Below are 11,650 nucleotides of genomic sequence, written 5' to 3' on the forward strand. Positions count from 1 at the left end.
AACATTTTGTTTTTCATATTTGTAAAAATTTAGCCAAATCAATTTCTTAGCATGGAAACAAGACATACTAAAAGAGCTAAACCCTGAACTATATAGATTACTAATTCCAAATATGCTTTTAACATGAATAATGGAGCCAGACTTGTCTTTCAGGCCACTAAGGAATAGAAATAAAAGAATGTCTGCCTATGGAATTATTTCCATTGGAAAAAACTATTTTTAAAGCCCCAAAACTTAAATTAGAAAAGAAAAAAGGAAGCTATTCTAACTTCTTAATTAGAGAAAGTAATTTCCTTTTGGATAAATTATATTGGCTTCTCTTTACCTCCTGAGAAAGAAGAATAAGCACTTCTTTTTTAAGTCAATTTCTAACCTTAGCCTTTTTTCAATATGAGTTTCCAGGGAAGATTTCATCAAACATGCAGTTGTTATAACTGGATATAGTGTTTTCTAATTTACAAAACTAGGCCTCTGTCAGGCACACATCTACTTTGTGCCTATTTTTCATTTAATAAAAGAAAATAATAGTATTTGTTTCTCAATCTCCTTTGCACTGCAATATCATATTCTGATACAATAGTTAATATAGAAAACAAAAAAATCAAATTCATCATTTTTGAAGCTGAGAATTGATTTTCCTATATTTCATGAAGATCTCATAACTCTAAAATACAAAAATATAATAATAATCTAATAGCTACTCATGGTGTCACATGGGTGTGAGATTTATCAGGATGCTAACTTATTAAGTTATGTAATGTCTAATCATTAGAGAGTATACCTGGAACTAATATAATAATATATGTCAACATTAATTGAAAATAAAAATGATAAAAGCAAACAATGAAGAGTAAATCTCCTCCCAGAGTACCCCAGAGAAAATTATGGTTAAAAAATAAAATTCTTGATGATTCGTCAGTGACAATCCACGCATTTACAATCTTCCATATACCCACTCCCTTCCCCCACACACACAGGAGCTTAGGATACACACAGTCTACACCTCGCTTTTTCACTTGTCTTGAAGATGGCCCTATATTAGCCTACTAGAGGGGTCCCTCAGCCCTGCCTTCACCCTCTGGCAATCCGGGACCCCTCAGGGGATGTCCGCCTCCTGTCTTAGGCCCACTAGCCAGCTGTGGGCCCAACTTCTGGCTGAGCGTCCCTCCCACTGTAGGAGCACACTGACCACCAGGGGGCAGCTCATGTCATAGCAACCAGATGTTCCGCCATTCTTTCAATTTGCATATTAGGGTTTTATTATATAGGATAAGATCTACCTCATTCCTTTTATTTTTCACTGCTGTGTGATTTTCTGTTGTGTGGATGTACCATGATTCATGTTCCTCTGTTGCAAGTTCAATTTCCAGGCCCAGTCAGGTCACATGCAGGACGCTTCCATATCCTGGCTATGGTAAATAATGCTGCAATAAACATAGAGGTACATATTGTAAATCTTTTCAAATTAATGTTTTTCTTTTCTACAGATAAATACCCAGAAGTGGAAATGCTGGACCCTATGGGTAGTTCTATTTTTAGTTTTTTGAGGAATCTCCATAGTGTTTTTCATAGTGACTAAACCAATTTGCAGTCCTTCTAGCAGTGCATGAGCGTGCCCTTTTCTCCACATCATGCTAAGTGAAATAAGTCAGTCAGAGAAAGACAAGTATCACATGATCTCATTCATATGTGGAATCTAATTAACAAAATAAACTGATGAATAGAGTGGAACCAGAGACATGGAAGCATGGAACACAGAAGTGGGCCCAACTTCTGGCTGAGCGTCCCTCCCACTGTAGGAGCACACTGACCACCAGGGGGCAGCTCATGTCACAGCAACCAGATGTTCCGCCATTCTTTCAATTTGCATATTAGGGTTTTATTATATAGGATAAGATCTACCTCATTCCTTTTATTTTTCACTGCTGTGTGATTTTCTGCTGTGTGGATGTACCATGATTCATGTACCTCTGAGGGCTCCCAGACTGTGAGAGGGAGCAGGCGAGGCTGAGGGACCCCCCTGAGTGCACAATTTCATGCATCGGCCTCTAATATGCATATATACATAACCTCTGGACACAGACATTAGGGTGGTGAAGGCCTGGGGCTGGAAGTGAGAGCTGGCTGGAGGGAGTCAATGGGAAAAAAAAAAAAAAAAGAGGACATAAGCAATACTTTCAACAATAAAAATTAAAATTAATTAATTAAAATATCTTTTTATTTAAAAAGTAAAATAAATAATATATATGCAAAAACCTAATGTGAAAGTAAATCCAATTTATTTTAATTCATGATACTGTAAAATACGTTTAAAGATTACTCTACTTTTTTTTACATTAATCAATTTTCCTAAGGGTTTATTTTTTTAATTTTTTCAATTACAGTTTGCATTAAATACTATTTTGTATTAATTTCATATGGATAGCATAGTGATTAGACAACTATATATCAAAAATAAAAATCACTTATGACTGATGTCAAATAGTTAACTATCTGAATCTTCTAAGAGTTTTATAGTTGAGTTTGACATTTAAGTCTATAACCCATTTTGAGTTTATTTTATAGACGAGAGGCCCATTGCAGGAAGATTCCTGCAAGAATAGGGCTTCCTGAGGCGGTCTCTGCCACCCCGCCTGCTTCCCTCCCTCCTCCGCCGCCCCGTTTGCTTGCTTCTCCACAGCTTTGCTCCCTTCTGCAGCACTTGGCTTCCTTCTACACTGTCTTCAGTCTTCGCTCTGCACCTGGATATGCAAATTAACCACCATCTTGGTTAGGATAATTCGCATACTTGCTCCTGATTGGCTGGTGGGTGTGGCTGGTGGGTGTGGCTGGTGGGCATAGCGGAGGTGCGGTCAATTTGCATGTTTCTCTTTTATTAGATAGGATGGTGTGAAAGAGTGATCCCAGTTTCAATTTTTACATGTATCATTCCAGTTTTCCCAGCACCACTTGGTGAAGGGACTGCCAATTCTTCATTTCTCCATTGGATATTCTTGCCTACTTTGTCTTAGATTAATTAACCAAATAAGTGAGGATTTATTTCTGGTTTCTCTATTATGTTCCAAATTGATTTTTATTTAACTTCATTCTGAATGGAATATGGTTTAATTTTATATATTTAAGGGTATTGAGCATTTATTAATGCTTGCTATTCAAACTCACAAATTAAAAAGAAATTATTTGTTAAACCATGAGTATGTATTTTTAGTTCAAAATATAGTCCACGTAATTTAATTGAATCGGCACTAGTCTTTTATTCTAATACCTAATAATGATTACAATAATGATATATAAAAATGCAGCATAATATCTTGTAAAATGTTAAATATAATTATTTCAACAGCACTGGAAGACAATGAGAATAGTCCAGAGAAAAGAACAAACTTGACTAAGGTTAAAATGCAAATCAGTGGCAGAGCCAAGACAAAATCCCTGGTTCTTAGTTGGGCTCTAGTAGCTTTCTATTATCCTAGACTTCATTTAAAATGCCTAAAATAGATAATATATGAAAAAAGAGGAAGATTTACCTACTACTAACACAAATATCCAAGAAAAAAACATAGCATTTTAGTGGCAAATGAAAGAATAAAATCAGGAAATAACAATAACAATTCTGTTTGGTTATAACTTGTAAAGTAGAAAGGTATGTTTGGGGTTTTTTTGAAACTTTAAAATAAAACTGACAAACTATCACATTAAAACTGGAAAGGTATGTTTGGGGGTTTTTTGAAACTTTAAAATAAAACTGACAAACTATCACATTAAAACTGGGAAAGGTAAATCCAAGTGAGCTTTAAGAGGTGCTCACTTAGTAAATGCTTGCATACTGAGCATTTATTAAATGAGTTTTGAGAAGGTTTAACCTCAACCAATTAGTGTTAATATTTCTTAATTAAAGGTTCTTCTTTGTTAACCAGTGAGATTTTTGTTAAAAGAGAGAGAGCTGGTTTATAGGATAAAATCGAGGTCTATTTCTGTTTTAGCACTTAAAAACTGAACACACAAGAGCCTGAACTTGAGTTTGGCAATCAAGTCAAGCCTAATCCTGTTATAGGCACAAAGACCATTGTAGATGCCTAATAGCTGTGTTAGGCCACTTGCCATTGAGTTGAGTAAAATGAATTAAAATTAAACTCTAAATATGATAATTTAAAATGGAAAGGCACAGGGAAAAGCAAACTTAAAATATAATCACTCAGCTATGAGGACCAAGTAATCTATAGTGAAATATAATTACCTGAACCTTCAGGGAAAAAAAATAGTGATTTAAATGTGGACAATGAGGCTCAGAGTGATAAATTTGTATTTCACTAAGAGTCAAGGTTATCACGCTTCTCTAAACAAATTCTAAAGCCCACACACGGTAACCTTTGAAATTCTAATGGCATCACCTGGCTTACACTGATTGCTTTAGTTTGTTTGACACTGGTCATAGAACTTTGAACTGGCCACTTTTCTTTGGAAAATTGGGATATAATATATCTCTTTAAGGTAAAAAAAAACAAACCTTGGATGTACACAAATGTTTTTAATGAGTATTGTCCCCTAGAAATGGAAGTTTTCATGGGTAAGGAATAGTACTAACTAAATCTAATAGTCCCTGGACTGAAAAAAACATTTGCATTTCCCATATTTTCTTTCACCCACACTGTATTTGAAAATATGTCAATGCCTTTCTGTTTAATTCTTCAAGGCTATGTGATTCTATAAGATCTGAAATTACACCTATTTGAAATTAATCTTAAGATATCTTACTATGATAGCCTACCTAATAAAACAGTAATATGCAAATTGACCGCACCTTTGCTACGCCCAAGCCCCGTCCACCAGCCCAGCCATGCCCACCATCCAATCAGAGCGAGTATGCAAAAAAACCCGACCAAGATGGCGGGTAATTTGCATACACAGGTGCCCAGAGCTGACCCCCGCCATCGGAGGCGGGGAGCTGGGTGTCTGCTCAGGCTCCAGGCGGGGAGCTGGGTGTCTGCTCAGGGTCCAGGCGGGGAGCTGGGTGTCCGCTCCAGCAACAGGCCGAAAGCCGGCAGCGGCGGCTTTTGAACTGGTGCACGAGCGGACGCCCTGCCATCAGAGGTGGGGAGCTGGGTGTCTGCTCCAGCTCCTGGCCAAAAGCCGCCGGCTGCGGCTTTTGGCCTGGTGCAAGAGCGGACCCCCTGCAATCAATCCCAGGAAGCTGGGTGTTTCTTCGGCCTGGTACACCAGCGGACCCCCTGCGATTGATCACCTGGGCATGGAGCTGGGGGTCTGCTTTCGGCCTGGGCAGGAGCGGACCCCCTGCGACTGATTGTAGGGAACTGGGGGTCCGCTCCTGCCCAAGAGGCTTTCAGTCTGGGCAGGCCTGGGCAGGGGCTGAGCCGGTGATCAGAGGGAGCTGGAGGGGCCTGCCCAGGCCTAAAGCTTCAGCCAGAGGTTTTAGGCCTGGGCAGGGCCCAGCCCTCCATTGTGTGTGAACTATAGAGGAAACACCTTTTCTGACTGCACATTGGCTAAGCTTCCTGTATGCCACTGGTAATATTCTTAGTAACTTGGGTAATAAGAATCCAAAAAGGTGATCTAGGGTTTTTCCACCACACTTCTGGAGAAAAAAAAATGAAGGTCCACTGCTGGACAAACATGGGTGGGTGAGTTCTTTGGAATAAAACGCACTGTAAACATTATGGATTACTTTTTCATGTGACATTGAACTTACTGATTAAACTATGGCCAAAGGAACTGTTTATCACTGATGGGTTGAGCTACTCTGAGACCTTTTCACAAGGCCATTCTCACACAGTATCCATTTGAGGCAATATGAGGAGGCCCTCGCATAGAAGAAATAAACACACCTGCATAATGACAGAGAATTTTGATATGATCTACAACACTGTGTCTGGCTCATTTTTAATCTCATTTTACATAAATGAATGAGAGGTATCTATACAATAAGCTCATGCATTTGAAGTTGGGTGTAGGACAACCTTATTTGGTGAATTCATCTACTATTATATCTGAGTGTAGCCAAATATGAGCTTCACAGAGCTTTATTTTAGGTAGAATGTAGCATTTTATCCCCTGTGTGGATAGCACATGAAGCTTGTGGAATAGAGAATTAAATGTAGGAATATTGGATAAAACACTAAAGAGTACTACACAAGTACAATTTGAACACTCACATACTTGGCAGATTTGGAAAGCTAACTCCTACTCTTTCACTTACATTACCTCCAAATCAGAAAGGAAGTAGTCTGGGACAGTGACCATCATTTTGATCCTCTTACTGTCCTTTAGATGGCCTTGTGAAAAGGTCTCAGAGTAGCTCAACCCATCAGTGAAAAACAGTTCCTTTGGCAATAGTTTAATCAGTAAGTTCAATGTCACATGAAAAAGTAATCCATAATGTTTACAGTGTGTTTTATTCCAAAGAACTCACCCACCCATGTTTGTCTTCTATGTGTCCCTACCACAGAATTTTACCACCCCTACTAAGAACCTATTAACTCAGGCCATGAAATACTAACCATGGGAAGGCTAGTCACATATTACCAAGAAAGAGTTCATGCCCCCAACAGGAAGAAACAACACAAAACAAAAACCTGGAACAGGCAACCATTCCTCTAGTGTGGCTCAGTTGGTTGTTTGTCCTCCTGGCCACGGAAAGGACGCAGATTCAATTCCTGGTCAGGGCACATGCTTACGTTTCGGTGTGTGGTCTCAATCCCCAGTAGGAGGTGTGCAGGAGGCAGCCAATCCATGTGAGAGGCAGCCGACCCATGTGAGATGTTTCTCTTTCTTCCTCCCTCTCCCTTCTCTCTGAAGTCAATAAAAACACATTTTAAAAAATAAATAAATAAAATATACATAGAAAAATACATATTCTAAGGACTTTCGTAATGTAATTTCCTAATTTCTTTGTTTTTCATTTCATCGTGTGTCTTGCCAAATTACCAATGATTTCCAAATGATTTTACACAATGTATACTGAGAGCTCCAGGTGGCTTCTTACAACAAAGTTAAAGGAATCTTGCTTCTATCAAACACACTCCATGAAATATTTCAAAATATAGATGATGTAAACATATTTTAACAGGACAAACACATTAGAATACGTAAATCTCTTATTTGCTCTCTGGGGTATGTGAAGGTTCTACTAGTATAACAATCTTCAAATGGTGAAAAAAAAATCTATTGAGTATACAAAAGAGGCTAAACAGGGAGTTAGGGAACATGAGTTTTAATCTCTGTTCTGCTATAAATTGCTATGCAATTTGAGGTATTTGCTAACCTATCTGAGGCTCAGTCAGCAGCTGTAACACTTGATTATCATTGGACTCTCATACTGCGGTGCTTAGGCTCACATAGTTAGAGTGCATTACTGGCATTACGGGCATTATAGCACTATTGTTTGTGAATCAAAATTCCAAGGCAACTGAAATGACAATTCTGAAAAATTTCTGACTGGCAGCAATTCCACAAGCTTAATGGAAATAAAAGTTAGAGAAAAAAAATTGTAAGTTTATCAATGAAATGATATGAAGAAATAAAATAGTGCCAAGTACTCAAATGAAAGGCACGAAATTCTTCAGAAACATGGACTTTAATGAACCAAAAAAGTGTATATTAAGGACCCATTATTAAGTTATGTTGGCCCAGATAATCCATCTCTAAGGACTTGCAAATTACTTTGATAAAATCCCTGGATTCAAATAACTAATCTTTTATTAAAATGACTAGGGGCCCGGTGCACAAAATTTGTCCATTGGCGGGGGGGGAGTGTATGTCCCAGAGCCCAACCTGCACCCTCTCCAATCTGGGACTCCTTGGAGGATGTCTGACTGCCAGTTTAGGCCCAATCCCTGTGGACCTAAACCAGCAGTCAGACATCCCTCTCCCAATCCAAGACTGCTGGCTCCCAACCGCTCACCTGCCTGCCTGCCTGCCTGATTGCCCCTAACTGCTTCTGCCTGCCAGCCTGATCACCCCCTAACCACTCCACCGCAAGCCTGATTAATGCCTAACTGCTCCCCTGCTGGCCCAATTGCCCCCAACTGCCCTCCCCTGCCAGCCTGGTTGCCCCTAACTGTCCTCCCCAGCAGGCCTGGTCACCCCCAACTGCCCTCCCCTGATGGCCCGATCACCCCTAACTGCCCTCCCTTGCCAGCCTGCTTGCCCCTAACTGCCTTCCCCTGCTGGCCCGATCGCCCCCAACTGCCCTCCCCTGCCGACCTGGTTGCCCCCAACTGCCCTTGCCTGCATAGTCCCTCTTTTATTAGATAGGGTTTTTTCTTTAATATATTGGACACTATACCTGCTGTGGTCTTGACAAACCAGTATAAATGTAAACCCAAACTAAAAGTGTCATAAAATAACCTCCTTAAACAGAAATTTCATGAGACCTTGGAAAGGTGATATCATGTGGTTGTTTCCTCCTTTTTTCCTTCTCTTTTTTTTTCTTGATGTTTCATCTTTTGTCCTTTCTTTTCTTCTTTTATTCCTTTTCTGTCCTCTCTTTCTCTTAACTTTTCCATTGGTAGAATCGTCAGTACTTGAATCTGTCTCACTTCCAGAAGACGATGAAGAGGGAAACACACCATCATCTGAAGAAAAAGATGATCTATGTTGGGATCAGTGGTGTCTCTGGTTTTGCTCTTTTCCCAGTTTGTTTGTCATTTCTGCCGCCCCAGCATCTTCAGGACTTGTGCGTGGGCACTTCTTATTCATGTCTACAAAACCTCCCTGCCTTGGTGAAAACTGTAGGGGAAAAGGTCTTCCTGGGTGGGCTCAAGCCCGGCCAGAGGTGCTGAGGAACCAGGGCAGGGAGCACCCGCCACCGCTGCTGGTACCTCCCTAGTAATATAACTGCAATGTAACAGTTTTCCTTCAGAAATTAGTTGTAAGTTACTTCTGATGTGAAACCTACCTCAGACATTTCCTTTGCGGTTTGTAAAGACTTTTTAAAAAACCCATTTACCTCCCTGCCCAATGGGAGAGATTTGCTGGGCAGCATTGCCCAGATACCCCCGCCTGCCCCTCCCTTCCCTTTCACCCCTTCACTCTCCCTGCCCCTTCCCTCCCTCCCCACCCCCCCTCCCCACCACCCCCCGCCCCGCACAATCATTTGGCTGGGGGCAAGGGAAGTTCTGAGGCTGACTCCCTGAGGCTGCCGTTGGGGCGGATCAGTCTCTGGGGTGCGGATGCTTCCAAGGCTGAGACCCTGAGGCTGCAGATGTGTGTGTGGTGGGGGGATCACTCCGTGGGGGTGCAGCACTTCCAAGGCTGAGACCCTGAGGCTGCAGGTGTGTGTGTGTGTGTGTGTCTGCCAGTCTTGGGGCGTGCTCCAGGTGGCCGCCGCGTGGCTCAGGGCATGCCCCCAGCCCAGCCCAATGGGCCAGAGCAACCGGGGTGCTTGGTGACAAAGCCAGGCATCCTGCCCCACCCTGGCTGCTTGGTGGCCAGCACACACGCAAGTGTGGTGATACAGCGGATGTTCCAGCCCTACCCTAGCCACTCAGCACCTGCTTATGCAAATTAACTTGCAATCTTTGTCGGGTTAATTTGCATACTCATTCCTGATTGGCTGGTGGGCGTCACAGAGGTGTGGTCAATTTGCATATTTCTCTTTTATTGGTGGCAGAGTGAGAGGCTCTTTTGTTCAGCTAAAGAGAGGGCCTTTGGCTTGGGCCTGTGGTATGCTGCTTCAGTGAGGGTCTCGACTGCGGCCACCCAGCCTGTTGCTTTTCTGGGCACCACTCCTCCGGCCCCCCGACATGATTCACCAGTAGCACAGCACCGATTCCTCTCGTGATTTTGGGCGCTTCTCTGAGCAGTGTCACCCTTTATACCAGAAAACTGGCGGGCACTATGGGGAAAAAAAACAAAACAAGAAGAAAGTGGAGGAGGTGCTAGAAGAGGAGGAAGAGGAATATATGGTGGAAAAAGTTCTCGACCGTTGAGTGGTAAAGGACAAAGTGGAGTACCTCCTCAAGTGGAAGGGGTTCTCAGATGAGGACAACACGTGGGAGCCAGAATAGAACTTGGATTGCCCTGACCTCATTGCTGAGTTTTTACAGTCACAGAAAATAGCACATGAGACAGATAAATCAGAAGGCGACAAGCGCAAAGCTGACTCTGATTCTGAAGATAAGGGAGAGGAGAGCAAACCAGAGAAGAAGAAAAAAGAGCCAGAAAAGCCTCGAGGCTTTGCCCGGGGTTTGGAGCCAGAACGGATTATTGGAGCTACAGACTCCAGTGGAGAGCTCATGTTCCTGATGAAATGGAAAAACTCTGATGAGGCTGACCTGGTCCCAGCCAAGGAAGCCAATGTCAAGTGCCCCCAGGTTGTCATATCCTTCTAGGAGGAAAGGCTGGCATGGCATTCCTATCCCTCAGAGGATAATGACAAAAAAGATGACAAGAATTAAGTCTCTTGAGTACAAGTCCCTGTCACATCTGACTGTGGGTTTCAAGTGGGGAGGAGAAGGAGTTCTACTTGTCTTGATACCATAGAAGTGGCTTGAGAAGATGTCCTTTAAAGAGCCAGTATAGTTTCTGTGCCCTACAGCAGCCCAAGTGCTTTAAAGCCATTCCATGCTGCATAGTTTGCACACCCATCCATGTGGAGGGGAAGGAGGATAAGTGTTTCAAGGCAATTCATTCTGCACTTTGCTGAGAAAAGGGAAGGGCCTTCTATGAAGGACAAAACTTGCAGAATGGGTATGTGTGAGAGCAAAAAGATACTGTAGATCTTCAAAGAGCATCTCCACAACCCACAGCCTTCTTCCCAATAGTGTTAGCTGCATTTTTACAGTGTAGCATGTGTGTAGTTTTTAGCTATTACTGCTGTACTATTTGGGGGTGGGAGGGATGGGGTAGAAAGGGAGATGAGTAGCATTGTTTTTATTAAAATTTGGGACCTGGTTGCGGAAATGGTGAAACAATGAAAAGAAGAAACTGCTAATGATTTGGTTTTGGTGTCCAGAATATTTTCTTTTTAAAAAATGTAATTGGCAATCTAATTGAGGACTCTGAGAGACTGTTTAAAAGCTGTGAATGCCTGAAACTTACAGGCCAAGGTGTTCCCTGCCTGAGATGAATTCTGTTCCCAACAAAGGACTAAGCCAGTTGATAAGTTGCCAAAGCTGCCATTAGGGGCGGGGGGTGGGGGGATGGAAATTAGTTGAGAAGGGCAAGTCTTTTATTGGAGCATATATATAGGCAGATCATTCTGTCTTAGAGGTGCTAATTCTTGAAATTGATAAGACCCTTTCTTTTCTAATTATGAAGCTATAGATATTAGCTTGTCCATCCAAGTTCCTGGCTGAAATATTTGGGGGGAAGTGAAGAGGATGGTATAGGAGGTGTGAGAGTAAAGACAGGGGCCCATGTTTTTAGGATGGAAAATCTCTTGGAGCCTCTCTGTTTTTGAACTTTGAACTCTGAAACCATTGGTGGCAGTGTTCAGTCACTGACAACACAAGTTCATTGAATCACTTCAAGAGTTGGATTATTTCAAAAGCCCTGGTCTCAGGAGAAGATTAAACTTTCACTTTCATACTGGGGCAGTGGTTCACTTTAAGACACAAAACAAAAATTCTTCTTTTTATCCCAAGAATTAACTAATACCCAAAATGCTGTCCTGAGTCATAAAATCCATCAG

General features: G+C 41.8%; 1 pseudogene; it reads left to right on the top strand.

Moving 5' to 3' along the window:
* Positions 1–1,333: 1,333 nt before the first annotated feature.
* On the top strand, positions 1,334–10,349 carry LOC129150479 (chromobox protein homolog 1-like; annotated as a pseudogene).
* The last annotated feature ends 1,301 nt before the right edge of the window (positions 10,350–11,650 follow it).

Source organism: Eptesicus fuscus, chromosome 2 (assembly GCF_027574615.1).
Source record: "Eptesicus fuscus isolate TK198812 chromosome 2, DD_ASM_mEF_20220401, whole genome shotgun sequence".
Taxonomy (NCBI): Eukaryota; Metazoa; Chordata; class Mammalia; order Chiroptera; family Vespertilionidae; genus Eptesicus; species Eptesicus fuscus.